The sequence below is a fragment of the Arachis hypogaea genome, chromosome 20, assembly GCF_003086295.3.
Source record: "Arachis hypogaea cultivar Tifrunner chromosome 20, arahy.Tifrunner.gnm2.J5K5, whole genome shotgun sequence".
NCBI classification, from domain to species: Eukaryota; Viridiplantae; Streptophyta; class Magnoliopsida; order Fabales; family Fabaceae; genus Arachis; species Arachis hypogaea.
In genome coordinates this window covers 26720570-26735127 of record NC_092055.1, presented here as the reverse complement: position 1 = coordinate 26735127, position 14558 = coordinate 26720570, and the positions used below count along the sequence as shown (strand labels likewise).

The 14558-nt window shown below is 35.6% G+C and overlaps 1 non-coding gene across 1 annotated transcript; it reads left to right on the top strand.

Annotated features, from left to right (window-relative positions):
• Positions 1–702: 702 nt before the first annotated feature.
• On the top strand, positions 703–810 carry LOC112788441 (small nucleolar RNA R71). Its single transcript, XR_003195804.1, has one exon. It is a non-coding gene; the product is annotated as a small nucleolar RNA R71 (small nucleolar RNA).
• The last annotated feature ends 13748 nt before the right edge of the window (positions 811–14558 follow it).

Sequence of the window (14558 nt, the reverse complement as noted above, 5' to 3'; positions counted from 1 at the left end):
AGTACTAGGAGGGGTTTCAGTGATCTTCTTACTCAGCTGGCCCACTTGTACCTCCAAATTTCTAATGGAGGACCTTGTTTCATTCATGAAACTTACAGTGGCCTTGGACAAATCAGAGAATAAGTTTGCTAAATTAGAGGTATTTTGTTCAGAGTTCTCTGTCTGTTGCTGAGAAGATGATGGAAAAGGTTTACTACTGTTAAACCTGTTTCTTCCACTATTATTAAAGCCTTGTTGAGGCTTTTGTTGATCCTTCCATGAGAAATTTGGGTGATTTCTCCATGAGGGGTTATAGGTGTTTCCATAAGGTTCACCCATATAATTTACCTCTGCTATTGCAGGGTTCTCAGGATCATAAGCTTCCTCTTCAGAAGATGCCTCTTGAGTACTGTTGGATGCAGCTTGCATTCCATTCAGACTCTGAGAAATCATATTGACTTGCTGAGTCAATATTTTATTCTGAGCCAATATGGCATTCAGAGTATCAATTTCAAGAACTCTCTTCTTCTGAGGCGTCCCATTACTCACAGGATTCCTCTCAGAAGTGTACATGAACTGGTTATTAGCAACCATGTCAATGAGTTCTTGAGCTTCTGCAGGCGTTTTCTTTAGGTGAATGGATCCACCTGCAGAAGTATCCAATGACATCTTAGCTAATTCAGACAGACCATCATAGAATATATCCAGGATGGTCCATTCTAAAAGCATGTCAGAAGGACACTTTTTGGTCAGTTCCTTGTATCTCTCCCAAGCTTCATAGAGGGATTCACCTTCTTTCTGTCTGAAGGTTTGAACATCCACTCTAAGCTTGCTCAGCTTTTGAGGAGGAAAGAACTTGGCTAAGAAAGCCTTGACCAGCTTATCCCAAGAGTTCAGGCTATCTTTGGGTTGAGAGTCCAACCATACTCTAGCTCTGTCTCTTACAGCAAAAGGGAAAAGCATGAGCCTGTAGACTTCAGGATCTACTCCATTAGTCTTAACAGTGTCACAGATCTGCAAGAATTCAGTTAAGAACTGAAAAGGATTTTCAGATGGAAGTCCATGAAACTTGCAATTTTGTTGCATTAGAGAAACTAATTGAGGTTTCAGCTCAAAATTGTTTGCTCCAATGGTAGGGATGGAGATGCTTCTTCCATGTAAATTAGAATGAGGTGCATTAAAGTCACCAAGCATCCTCCTTGCATTATTATTATTATTATTTTCGGCTGCCATATCCTCTTCTTGTTCGAAAATTTCTGTAAGGTTGTCTCTGGATTGTTGTATTTTAGCTTCTCTTAGTTTCCTCTTCAGAGTCCTTTCAGGTTCAGGGTCTGCTTCAACAAGAATGTTCTTGTCCTTGCTCCTGCTCATATGAAAAAGAGGGAACAGAAAAATAATAATAATAGGGATCCTTTTTACCCATGTATAGAGGTTCCCCTGTGTGAGTAGAAGAAGAAAAGAATGTAATGTAAAGAAGGGAAGTAGAGAAAATTCGAACACAGATGGAGGAAAGGGTTCGAATTTGGGTGAGATGAAGTGTTAAGAAGGAGATGAGAGAGAAGGATTTTCGAAAATTATTTTTGAAAAGGGGTTAGTGATTTTCGAAAATAGTTTTTGAAAAAAGGTTAGTAATTTTCGAAAATTAGGAATGAAATCAAATTAAAATTAAAATAATTAGTTAATTAGAAAGAATTTTTGAAAAAGAGGGAGATATTTTCGAAAATTAGAGGGAGAGAGTTAGTTAGGTAGTTTTGAAAAAGATAAGAAACAAACAAAAAGTTAGTTAGTTAGTTGAAACAAATTTGAAAATCAATTTTGAAAAGATAAGAAGATAAGAAGTTAGAAAAGATATTTTAAAATCAAATTTTTGAAAAAGATATGCTTTAAAAAGATATGATTTTGAAAAAGATAAGATAAAAAGATATTTTTGAAAAGATATGATTGAAATTAGTTTTGAAAAAAGATTTGATTTTTAAAATCACAATTAATGACTTGATTCACAAGAAATCACAAGATATGATTCTAGAACTTAAAGTTTGAATCTTTGTTAACAAGTAAGTAACAAACTTGAAATTTTTTTAATCAAAATATTAATTGTTGATGATATTTTCGAAAATATGATGTAAAATTAAGAAAAAGATTTTTTTAAAAAAATATTTTTTAGAATTTTTGAAAATAAATAAAAAAATGAAAAAGATTTGAATTTTTTTTTTTTGAAAAAGATTTTGAAAAGATAAGATTTTTAAATTGAAAATTTGATTTGACTCATAAAAATAACTAGATTTTAAAAATTTTTGAAAAAGTCAATCCAAATTTTCGAAATTTATGAGAGAAAAAGGGAAAGATATTTTTTTTTATTTTTGAATTTTTAATGATGAGAGAGAAAAACAATGAAAATGCTCAATCCATGGAAATTTTAGATCAAAACATGTGATGAATGCAAGAACACTATGAATGTCAAGATGAACACTAAGAACACTTTGAAGATCATGATGAACATCAAGAACATATTTTTGAAAAATTTTTTATGTAAAGAAAACATGCAAGACACCAAACTTAGAAATCTATAATGCTTAGACATTATGAATGCAAGAATGCATATGAAAAACAAGAAAAGACACAAAACAAGAAAACATCAAGATCAAACAAGAAGACTTACCAAGAACAACTTGAAGATCATGAAGAACACTATGAATGCATGAATTTTCGAAAAAAATGCATAAAAATTTTAGAAAAAATGCAATTGACACCAAACTTAAAAATTGACTCAAGACTCAAACAAGCAACACAAAATATTTTTTATTTTTATGATTTTATAATTTTTTTGTATTTTTTGAAAATTATTTGTGAAAAAGAAAAATAAGGATTCCAAAATTTTTAATATGAATTCCAGTTATCTTGCACTCTTAGTCTAAAGCTCCAATCTGAGGGTTAGACATGGCTTAATAGCCAGTCAAGCTTTAGCATGTAAATCAGGTGGATCAGGAACAGCAGCAGGTGGATTAACAACAACTAGCTTGCTCTTGATAATGTTGGGTTGGAAGCCCCAGTCCAAATGAATTTAGACATGGCTTTACAGCCAGTCAGGCTTCAACATGCTTCATGAAACACTAGAATTCATTCTTAAAAAATTTTAGAATAATTTTCGAAAACAGATGAGAAATTTTTGAAAGATTTTTTTTTTTGAAAATTTTTTGAAAATAAAACAAAAAGAAAATTACCTAATCTGAGTAACAAGATGAACCGTCAGTTGTCCAAATTCGAACAATCCCCGGCAACGGCGCCAAAAACTTGGTATGCGAAATTGTTACTCTGAGGTTGTAAAATTTGTTGTTCGTTCTCTCCCTGGCAATGGCTCCAATAACTGGTGCACAATACCATGGTCCAAACATAACTTCACAACTTCGCACAACTAACCAGCAAGTGCACTGGGTCGTCCAAGTAATAAAACCTTACGTGAGTAAGGGTCGATCCCACAGAGATTGTCGGTATGAAGCAAGCTATGGTCATCTTGTAAATCTCAGTCAGGCGGATATCAAATGGTTATGGAGTTTTCGAATAATAATAATAAATAAACAGAAAATAAAGATAGAAATACTTATGTAATTCATTGGTGAGAATTTCAGATAAGCGTATAGAGATGCTTTCGTTCCTCTGAACCTCTGCTTTCCTGCTGTCTTCATCCAACCAGTCCTACTCCTTTCCATGGCAAGCTTTCTGTAAGGGCATCACCGTTGTCAATGGCTACATCTCATCCTCTTGTGAAAAAGGTCCAAATGCTCTGTCACGGCACGGCTAATCATCTGAGGTTCTCGATCATACTGGAATAGGATTCACCCTCCTTTTGCGTCTGTCACTACGCCCAGCACTCGCGAGTTTGAAGTTCGTCACAGCCATCCCTTCCCAGATCCTACTCGGAATACCACAGACAAGGTTTAGACTTTCCGGATCTCAGGAATGGCCATCCATGGGTTTTAACTTATACCACGAAGATACTAATAACTCGGACTCGGTCCTCTGTATTAGATATCTAAGAGATACTCATTCTAGCTTGTTTGCATGTAGAACGGAAGTGTTTGTCAGGAACGCGTTCATAAGTGAGAATGATGATGAGCGTCACATAATCATCACATTCATCATGTTCTTGGGTGCGAATGGATATCTTAGAAGCGGAATAAGTTGAATTGAATAGAAAACAGTAGTACTTTGCATTAATTCATGAGGAACAGCAGAACTCCACACCTTAATCTATGGAGTGTAGAAACTCTACCGTTGAAAATACATAAGTGATGAAGGTCCAGGCATGGCCGAGAGGCCAGCCCCCAAAACGTGATCACAGGATCAAAAATACAATCCAGGATGTCTAATACAATAGTAAAAAGTCCTATTTATACTAAACTAGCTACTAGGGTTTACAGAAGTAAGTAATTGATGCATAAATCTACTTCCGGGGCCCACTTGGTGTGTGCTTGGGCTGAGCTTGAAGTTTACACATGTGGAGGTCATTCTTGGAGTTGAACGCCAGTTTGTAACGTGTTTTTGGCGTTCAACTCTGGTTCGTGACGTGTTTCTGGCGTTTAACTCCAGACTGCAGCGTAGAACTGGCGTTCAACGCCCTTTTGCATCACTTAAACTCGACCGAAGTATGAACTATTATATATTGCTGGAAAGCCCTGGATGTGTACTTTCCAATTCAATTGGAAGCGCGCCATTTTGAGTTCTGTAGCTCCAGAAAATCCACTTTGAGTGAAGGGAGGTCAGAATCCAACAGCATCAGTAGTCCTTCTTCAACCTCTGAATCTGATTTTTGCTCAAGTCCCTCAATTTCAGCCAGAAAATACCTGAAATCACAGAAAAACACACAAACTCATAGTAAAGTCCAGAAATGTGAATTTAACATAAAAACTAATAAAAACATCCCTAAAAGTAACTAGGTCCTACTAAAAACATACTAAAAACAATGCCAAAAAGCGTATAAATTATCCGCTCATCAGCTGTTGCTTGAGGGTGGGCTGAGAAAGTTGGAGACTGATAAAGATTTGCTTAAAATGTGTAAGACTTGTAGAAGGAATCACAATGTCATGAACATATTCTTTGAACATGGAGTTTCAGAGCCACACGTGGTGGAATGCATGAGTGAGGATGATGAAGTGATTCTGCCAAAGAATGCCTTTTTGTTGAAGCTGCCCAGCACACAGCCTGCAACGCAAGCTACCAAAAATACATTCCAGCCTACAAAGAGCCACTCACAGCCATCGAAGAATAACCCTCTCCACTCCCCTTCCAAAAATATAGCCAAAGCTAGTCCCACCTTTGATGGGCCCAATCCTCATCCCAAGAAAATGGACTATGTACATCCCAATACAAGGTCCTCCTAGCCTACACAGAAGCCCATTGACAAGCCCAATTCTCAGCCACCAAAAAGTGCAGTTCTCAGCCCACACAAAAGCCCAAATCCCAGCCCAAGTTCCAACGAAAAAGTTTCTCCCAAGCTGCAAAACCTTGCACTGATCCTTTGAAACCTGTTGTTAATGAAGGGTTACCATGTGTTCATAACACGCAGCTGAAGAAAAGAAAGTAATCCTAAAGATCTATTTTGTGCTTAAATTTTATTCGAATAAATAATATATAGATCAGATCTAAATACCTGTGTACACTAGTAAAAATTACTTTCTCCTTCGATAGTACGAAGGCGCTATGCTTATCCACACCGAGACCAACCTTTGCTGTCAACTCCTTGATCAATGGACATTTGATCTAAATTGAGAAACTTTTTACAACTCTTTGCACGCCAAAAAATTCTTCTCCAAGAATTAGGCTCACATACGTTTATGTGTGTAAAGGTAAAGAAATAAAATTCTTGTGTTTTATTCTCATCTTCTCTAGTATTCCTCTACTCTTGGCATACATATATATATATATATATATATATATATATATATATATATATATATATATATATATATATATATATATATATATATATATATAGTATGAGATTTGTTACTGATTTTAAATTTGAATCTCAATTCAAATTTAAATCATATCTTGTTATTTTAAACTTGAATTTTTCAAATTTATGAATCATATCATAACTCGATCAATTTGAAACAGAATTAGTTAGGATCTCATCCAAATTTAGAATTCAAGTTTAGAAATAGAATAACCAATTATTCTCAAATCTTATATAATATTCTCAATTATCATACTATTATTATATTCTTGGTGCTAGCAAAGAATATAATAATATTCCATTTGAATTAATATAATTATTTATTTGATCAAATCAAAATAATAATTAAATAATTCTAAAGTAAAGATTAGAATAGTCGTTAGTGTGTGACCCCATAGGTTCAATACTAAGCGGGTAGTAAATTAGTCATACTAAATTTACTAATCAAGGTTGGCGTCTAGCAACACTCCTTAACGACCCGATAGTATGAAGTAATATATTTTTACTAAGAACCTTAGAAGATCAAAGTATAATTCCTTCCATCTTTGCAGCTCATGGTTAATCCTTAGAGTATGGTTTAATTGTAAAACTCTAACTTGTTACCATTATTATAATGAACTGTGAATAACTTAAGAAACTCATTTCTTCATTCATTCAATCCCCTTGGCCAAGGTTTTATTCATCTCAGTCATTATAATCATAGAACTCAAAATCTTTATCGAGAGTTGACAGATTCCTTATTGACTAATCATTAATTCTACAAGTATTTAAATTATACCAAATATCCATTCAACTAGCACCCTATGGTATTAGGTGTCCGGAATCAAAGTATAATAAATATATTGTTAATTACTATGACAGTCGCAGGTCAAAGGAAACTCTATTACTGTGTTCATTTTGAGAATATCCTATTGACAAATATGCGGTAATTATAACCATTAGGAATTCTCAAAAGTGAGTCAGTTCAATGATCATATCTCTATATGCACCATCTATATATATAATTTAATAAATTAGATCTATTAATCTTCATCCAATGAAGACCATTATATATATATATATATATATATATATATATATATATATATATATATATATATATATATATATATATATATTGATCTTTTCGGATTATTAATGTCCTTTTTTAATAATCCTATGACCAAGAACAATTTAGATTAAATTATAAAAGATTTATCTCTCAATATTATGATCACTATCACAATGACAAATTTTTATATTTAATCAAGGACCTTATTATATTAATATTTTAATATAATAATAACAAATTATTTGACACATGATTGATTGGATTGTGGTCATACTACTTATTCCCAATAGTTAAACCAAGAAGTGACCATTAACCTCCAAAGAAGTCAAATGCTCAAAATAAGAACAAAGACCCTCTGCAATTCACAAGGTCTGGTCGAGCTATTAAACCACCCCCAATTCAGGATGATAGTGACTCTCATGACTCATATGAGAGTACTGAGGACAGTCTGTATAAATCCACTAAAGTATTGGGAGATCTCAGTGACACTGACAGTGGTAGTGATGATTTCAACAATAGAGAGCCAAGGAAAACTGACTGTGACTCCTGGCACTCGGAATATATGGATAAGGTGTTGGACTCTGATGAAGAGGAAGCTACTGTGTATCCACCATACAATGAAAAGGCAAAGTTCGGAAACCTTAAGCTTGAGGTAAGCATGATTTTTAAGTCAAAGCACCACTTTATGAATGCAACTAGGGATTACACCATACAATGGGGTAGAAATATCATTTTTACTGAAAATGACAACATCAGAGTCAGGGTTGTATGCAAAACAGAGGGATGCCCTTGGTTTGTGTATTGTGCATGTAACAAGCAAAATGGGATTTGGCAGATTAAGACATTAGTTGATGAACACACATGTGCTAGGAAGAGAAAGAACATGGTTGCAACACAGGAGTGGACATTAGGTAAGCTGGTTCCTAAGCTTAGGAAGCACCGAACTATGAAGCATAGAGATGTTTATGACTAGTTTGTGAGGAAGTGCGACATTAAGCTAAACAGTACCTGCATTACTAGAGCCTTAAAGTCAGCAAGAAAAGTAGTGGAAGGAGATGAAATTGAACAATATGCACTTATCTGGGATTATGCTAACCAACTGTGGACCACCAACAATTGTCCAAGTTAGTGTTATTCCCATGCCTGAAAGTCCTCCACAGTTTCAAAGGTTTTATGTATGTCTCGATGCGTGTAAGAAAGGATTTAAGGTCGGGTGTCAACCGTTGATTGGCCTAGACGGAGCCTTTCTAAAGACCTTGCATGGAGGACAGCTGTTGACTGCTTGTGGCCAAGATGTCAGCAATCACGTGTCTGTGATTGCTTATGCAATTGTAGATGTCGAAAATAGAGACAACTGTCAATGGTTTCTTGAACTGCTACACAACGACCTTGGTGACTACAAGGAAAATGGACGGGCCTTTATCTCAGATATGCAGAAGGTAAGGACCAATTTGATCCACGAAAAGATTTTAAAGGACCAATTTGATGTACTGAAATATCTTTTGAGGACATATTTGATTTAATGAAATATATTTTGAGGACTGTTTTAATGCAACATCTTTTCGCTGTAAACTATTTTTCCAGGGATTAATCCTAGCCATACAGGAAGTAATGCCAAGAGTTCACCATCAATTTTGTGTGTGGTATCTCTGGAGGAATTTCTCGAAGCAGTGGGGGAGTATACAACTGAAGGAGTTGGTGTGGGAATGTGCTAGATCAAGGACTGTGAGTGACTTTGATAAAAACATGAAGAGAGTAAAGGTATAAACGAAAGGGCATGGGCTTATCTGGATAAGTGGTCGAAGGAAGCATGGACTAAAGCTCATTTTCGCGAGGGACCAAAAATGGACACTATTTGTAACAATGCTTGTGAGTCGTTTAATGCAAGGACAAAGCATGATAGGGCAAAGCCTATCCTCACATTGGCAAAGGAAGTCAAGAGGATCATAATGAAGACCATGATCGACAATAGGCAGAAACTGGTAAACTACTAGGGAATTCTGCCTCCAATGCAACAAATCAGGCTTGAGGCAATGACAAAGCTTTCTCAGCATTGGTCCCCACAATGGAGTGGTGATCAGAATGAGGACTTATGCGAGGTTCAAGGCTGGCCAAGTACAATAGTTGTTGACTTAGGAAAGCGTACTTGTACATGTAGATTTTGGCAACTGACATGTATTTTTTCTCAATCTTTATGTAAATGTACAATATTAATAATACAAATTGGTCTGAAAATATAACTACATGCACAGGTATGCCTTGTATGTATGCCATATCATGTATACAAGAAAAGAATGATAAGAGGGCTGAGGATTACTGCCATGAGTGGTTAACCATGGAATCATACTGAAAAACATACGCTTTCCATGTTAACCCAATCAAAGGCCAAGACTTATGAAAAAAAAAAAAAAAAAAGGTTCACCTGCACCAGTCCCCCCTCTAATTAAGCCCAAAGCAGGTAGACCCATAAAGAACAGAAGAAAAGACAAAGATGAAGGAGGCTCTGGTTCCAATACAAGGATGAAGAGAAAATATAATCCCATTCGATGTATGTTTTGTGGTGAGATTGGACACAACAAAAGAACATGCAAACTGAAGAAACAAGCTGATGCTGAAGAAGAAGCAAGGTTAATGCAACTGCAACTTGCAGTTGTTGATCCTAACACAGATGCTCCAAATGACTCCCAAATGATGCTGCTCATGTTACCCCAGTTAACCCTGTTCCAGTGTCTGTTTCTCCACCACCATTACGATCGACTGCAGCCTCACAGATAGTCCTGAACCAACCGGAAGGAATCTCAACAACCCAAGAAACACAACCGTCACCACCCACTGAAGCTGTAGCGGTTTGATTAATTACTTTATTTTTATTTTCATATACTTGAATTTGTGGTTGTCTATTCATGTATTTACTTCATATGTCATGCAGGCTAAGGTGAGAAGAAGACCACCCAAGCTTCATGTTTCCAAGGGAAAAGGAAAAAGGGGCTATCTCTCTCCAACCTGCTGCAACAACTGCAACAATTCCAATTTCTGCTGGAACAAACAAAGGATCTAGTGCTACGACAACCAAGAAGCTTGCAAGTCTCATGACCTTTGTGCCGACTCCAGGGTTCAAACGGCCAAGGAAGAAAGATAATGCTATCTGAAGACCATTATTGGAACATATGCTTTTTTTATAAGGCTATAGATTAGGAAAGATATCATGGTTTTAAACACTATCAAGTCTCACTATTTTGTAAGGCCTTTATTTTGGATGCATGTTTTGCCTTGGTATGCAGTGTTTCTGAGGAATCACTTTTAGAAACTTTACTATCTTTTGTGGTGACAAACACAATGTTGGCAACTTTATATTAAGACTTTATATTAAGGAAGTTTAGGAATTTTATTATCTTTTTATGTCTCTGATTTGTCATTTACTTCTTTACATATGACAGTGTGAGTGATGCATATATATATTTCCTTCACAGGTGTACTCAAAATCCAAGTTGCCATTTATAAGCTTTGCTTTCAGTTTACAATAGTTTAGCCATGATAACTGGAAACAAAAAAACCAAAACCCTAAATCACACCACCATATCACATTCACTATCTCTTACTTGTACATATATGACATGCAAAGTAAAGCTCCTACTAAGATGAACATTATCAAACCAATGAATAGGAAACACATTAACATTCTGAGTACTCTGACTTTTGCTTCTAAACTACCTATTCTCCATGCTAATTTAACCTTCCAATCTTTATACTCAATCTCCAGTTCTCCATCAGTTTCTGGGACTCCCTTTGGACCTTCTGCAACAGCTACATGTTCATTTTCCTCGACCCATTTAAAAAATTTGCAATGGCTCCCTTTTTGAAAACATTGAATAAAATTGTTAACCCCACATAAAGAGTGAAAGCCAAGATGATGCTATCATTCATACAAAATTAAACTCACCCAATATCTTGGACAAGTATGAAACAACCTATTTGGATTCTGTGATGTCCCATATTTCTTAATCAAAGTTTTTAAATAGCAGAAACAGGTTTCCTCATCGTTTTTCCTTCTTCTTCGCATGGACGAGCTCGAAGCATAGCTACCATGTGAGTGCAACGGTAACCCACCACCGGGACCTCCACTTTCGCTCCCCATCATGGCACCGAAATCGACTTCCTCCTCCCTCAACAGCTGCTGGATCTGCGACAACACTCAAGCAAGGCATTCATGTTCGTGGGAAGATGGGAATTAGGGTTTATTTATTTGAGACTTAGGGACTAAATTGATATATAACCCTAAACATATCTCCTCAGCAACACACACATCATGCTAGGTGTTACTCGTATTGCCAGCTCACATTCCAGGTCAGCAGATTTTTAACGGCAGTGTCACGAGGTTAACGAAAGGACGAACGTGATTTAAAAATATTCATTTAGGGACTAATTTGATTAAAAAATAATTACGTGTGACCTTTCTGGGACGATTTTGAGTATTAACCCTTATTAAAAACCCAAATTGCCATCCCCTCAAAGCATTGAAGCAAGAACTTCTCCCCTACCCGCCCATGGCCGATACAAGTCCTCTTTGCAAGCCAGACGATGGGATCATCAGCAGCCTACCAAACTCTATCCTCTGCCACATCCTCTCCTTCCTCCCAACAAGTACCTCTGTCAAAACCTGCATCCTGTCCCACAGGTGGCGCCACCTCTGGAAGGATCTCCAGATCTTCAACTTCTCCTTCATCCCTGATCTAAGGTAACATGGTGGTGAAAGCCCAGAAAAATAGCACAGCCGACTCTTGGATCTAGCGAATGTAGTTCTGGTCCAGTGAAACCTGCTCCAGATCCAAAAATTGAGCGTGGTTTATCGACCATTGAAGAACTGAAGATTGACGATTTAGAATTCAGAATAAATTCTCGTTGCAAGTATAGTTTCTAAACCAAGCAATCAACCTTACAAAAGTTTTGGTTGTCACAAGTAACAAACTCCTTTAAAATTGATAACCGAAGTATTTAAACCTCGGGTCGTCTTCTCAAGGAACTGCAGGGAGGTATGTTCTTATTATTGGTTATGAGTTTTGTAAATTGGGGGTTTTGAAAGTAAGGAACAAGTAATTTAAATGACAAATAAAATAAATAAATAACTGTAAAATAAACTCTTGGCAAGATATGAAAATTAGGAAGTCCTATCCTAGTTACTTCCTATGAGAATGGAAGTTAATCCCACTTAGTTAACCCTTATGAAAGCAAGGGAAAGTCAAGTGAACTAATTAGTTAGATTCCCAAGTCTTAGCCGACTCCTAAGTAAAGACTAGAGTTAGTGGAATACCAGTCAATTTAGCCGACATAACAACCAATCACGGATAGTTGATAACTCAAGAGCTTCCAGTTAATCAATTAAAGCCAATAACATAAAAAGCTAAATAAGAATCAATGATCTAAAATACCTCAACTGCATTAATAAGAGAAAATCAATTTAAACATAAAGAGTTCATAAGCAAATTTGGCAACATAAGTAATTAAAGGATAGCATTAAAATATCTGAAAGTAAAAGAAAAATATAAAGTAAAAGGAATATTGAACCTGATGAAGAGTTGAAATTCTAAATCCTTTAAGAGGAATCCTAATCCTAAAAACATAAGAGAGAGGAGAGAACCTCTCTCTCTAAAAACTACATCTAAACTATGAAAAGTGAATAATTCCAAGCATGATAATGAATGGATGCATTCCCCAACTTTATAACCTCTAATATGTGCCTTCTGGACTTGGATCTGGGCCAAAAAGGATTTCAGAAATCACTGGGAGTATGTTCTATAATTTCTGGTGCGTGGGTCACGCGGTCGCGTCATCTGGAGTTTTTCTTATCACGCGTTCGCTTCGGTCACGCATACGCGTCATCTGTGTTCCGCTCATGGAGCGCGTCCGCGTCAGTCACGCGTTCGCGTCGCTGCCAGCTTCTTCAAAAACTCTATTTTGTGCTTTCTTTCCATTTTTTTATGTTTCCTTTCCATCCTTTAAGTCATTCCTTTCTTAGAAGATCTGAAACTTCTCAACACACAGATCACGGCATCAAATGGTAATAAAGAGCAATTAAAATAAATAATTTCAAAGCATAGGAAACATGCATTTCGCATATATCACATAATAAGGAAGGAAAAGTGAATCCATGCAATTTACATGAATAAGTGGGTGAAGGGTTGAATAAATCACTTAAATTGAGCACAATATATATCATAAAATATGGGTTTATCAACCTCCCCACACTTAAACAATAGCATGTCCTCATGCTAAATCCAAGATAAAGAGTAAGGTAAGGTTAAAGTGGTGGAATCTCATGCGATGCAATCTATTCTAAATGCAAACTACCTAAATGAATCATGAAATTCTAATTGTTATTCACTTGTATATAAAACTTACATGTAGTTAAATTAATTCACATTCTCAAGGAATCATATATGCATAGCCAAACCCATAGATAATGTTAAAGCACTTTTACAATTGAGATGGGTAAAAATATTTTACAAACTTGCAAGACAATTAACAATTCAAGCAGAGATATATGGTGATGAGCTATTGAACCCTCACTGGATTTTGTGTTTACTCTCTAGTCACTCAGTATTTATTGGGTTAATCACTCTATTCTTCTTTTTATCCTTACTTTCTATAACTTTGTTCTTCATCTAACCAATCAACAATTATAGGATATGGGCATACAAAAGTCATGAGGTCTTTTTCAAGGTTGTAATGGGGCCAAGGTAAAGGTAAAGGTATATGTATAAGGCTAAGTGAGCTAATAAGTGAATCCTTGATTAGTCTAAGATCTCACCTAACATACATATTTTATAAATCAAAGTTTCTTAACCTATTTGCCCAAATTTTCTCACTTTGTATTGCAAGCTCATGCATTAACTTTAATTTTATCCCATGTGCATTGATTCTTTTTATTTTTGCAATTGGGAAATTTTTTGCATCCCCTTAATTAAATACCGAAAATATTTTTTTTAATGCACATGGTAATTTAATTGTTTTGATTTCACATGAGCATGCTTCCCAAATTTTTATTTTGAAACATCTTTATTCTTTTTAACTTTCTACCTTTGTTTCTATCATCCATGTTCCCATAAAGCTCCCCACACTTAAACAATACACAATTTCTATCTTAAGCTAACCAATGATTCAACTTGGGGTTTTTATTTTGTTTTTCTGCTTAAGGCTATTAATGTAGTTTATAGAACAAGAGGGGATTAAAAAGCTCAAGGGGGCTAACAAGGGTGATGTAAAAGGTAGGCTAATTTGGGATAAGTGAAGAAAAATTCAAATGATGGCCTCAATCATCTCTTAGTACGTATCTATACTCTATAATTGGACATATAGATTAAAACAAAGTAAAGAACACCAGAATGAAAAAGAAGGGCAAAACACACAGGAATAAAAATTATGGTTTGAATGTAACCATACAATTAAGCTCAAAACTCACAGGCTATGTGTTCTCTAACTCAAAAATCATATATCAGTTATACATGTCATGCAAGTAGAAATTAAGAGCTCCCATTATTCTCAATGTAAATCTTAGGGTGCCTTTAAAGTTTTAGTGTT